This window comes from Clarias gariepinus, chromosome 1, assembly GCF_024256425.1.
Source record: "Clarias gariepinus isolate MV-2021 ecotype Netherlands chromosome 1, CGAR_prim_01v2, whole genome shotgun sequence".
In the NCBI taxonomy this organism is placed as follows: domain Eukaryota; kingdom Metazoa; phylum Chordata; class Actinopteri; order Siluriformes; family Clariidae; genus Clarias; species Clarias gariepinus.
In genome coordinates, this window is record NC_071100.1 from 2,370,679 (window position 1) to 2,372,628 (window position 1,950).

The window sequence follows — 1,950 nt, forward strand, 5'->3', positions numbered from 1 at the left end:
TTAAAAAATACAGACTGGGAGTTGTTGGCTAGCATAGATCTGGAGGAATATAGTTCATCTGTTTTGGAATGCATAGACTGATTTTGCACTGATACTACTGTATGTTAACCACTAAGACCAACAAGGTGTTCCTAATCCAAAACCCATGGCTTGACAGAAATGTGTGTTCTCTGCTTAGGGCTGGCTTACAGTAATGTTCAAAAAGAACTGAAGAAGGGCATTAAAGAAGGCAAGCACAGATATCATCAGTGCATAGAAAGCAACAACAAAAATAATAACCTCTGCAAGATGTGGAGAGGCATTAAATAATAATTAAATAAAAAACATAAAGCTCTAACAAGCTATAAGAAAAGCACCTCACTGACCAGCCAGGACGCCACATTTCTTGACACTCTGAACTAGTTCTTTCAGAGTGGAAACTCCAGCCCTACCACTAGATGAGGTTCAACACCTGGTTGAGTGATATGTGGATAGTGACCTAGTTTTGAACACCACTAAAAAAAGGAGGTAGTTGTAGACTACAGGAGAGCCAGGAAAAAAGTCACCACCACCTCTACACAAAAACGGTGAGGAGGTTGAGAGGGTTAACAATGTCAAATTCCTCTGCAAAAGACACAGGACAATCAGAACACATTGTAGGAACATTCCATTGTATATATTGTTATATTTATTATATTTTACTGCAATTATCTTGTGTTTATTCTTTTGTTTATTCTTATGTTTCTTATTGCTGCTGGTCTCTAAGAGCAAGCAAACAAATTATGTTGGATCACTACAATGACAATAAAGTCTCTATATCACTTTTATCTCTTTATTACTGAAGGGATCAGCAGCAGTTGGTGGTGCTGAGGTTTTAAGCTGGGGTCTTGTAATCAGTAGTCCAACTCCTTAACCATTGAGCCACCCCTGTCCTATTTCAGTACTGGGAACTCTTTTAGGGTGTTTGAAGTTGGTTGTGGAGAGGAGGATGCTAATAAAGGATTAAACTAACAAATGTCTTGAAGAACATCTCACATCTCCTCCATGACATATCGATCAAACAGAGGAGAACTTTCAATAAGAGGATACTTCATCTGCACTGTGACAACGATTTCTTTCCTACTGACTGCAATTACACTTTGCAAAATTGTCATGTACATTCTGTTGTATGTCTTACAACAATTAATATAGTGTGTATTTAGCACTTATTAGAGTATTTAGGGGGAACTGGTATGTTTGGATGCTGTTTTTCTCCACTTTCATTGATCACTCAGGGTTGCTGACAGTAAAGCGACTCAATGCATGTAATTATTACTTACATTCTAGTTTTTAATAGGTGGCAGGGTCATTTGCACTTACTTCTATTACAACAAGCTGCTTTGAAATGATGACTGGAGTGGACTCCATAGCAGACTCAGAGAAAAAGATAAGTTTAGAGAATTAATTCAACAGATTGAAGTCAATAATACACACAATTATCTCTAACAGCTTTTAACAAGCAAATTCTCTAACAAACTAGTTTTCTTATACTGCCAGAATGGCTTTATCTCATTCACTGTGCACTGAATATGATGTACATGTTACTGAATCCTGTACACACTCACCACTTTAACCACTCAATCAACTGGAACAGACAATGCCAGTCAAATCTAGAACTTAGTTTGTGTGACTAACATATTCTGTGAGTCTCAGCTCTACTGGTGCAGCTCTGCATTTTTTTAGATAATGCATGTGTGGAGTTTGTGTGATGATGATGATGATGGGGGAGAACATTTAAGTAAGAGTTTCAGTGAATAAATTTAGGGGAAATATGGGTATTTATAATGTGTTCAAACAACCAATTATTTATCTTTGCTATTATTTGTTATTCATTGTGTGTGTGTGTGTGTGTGTGTGTGTGCGTGCTATAATGAACATAAAAAAATTAAACAACAAGAAACTTAATTAAACAAGAAAACAATTTAAGCCACA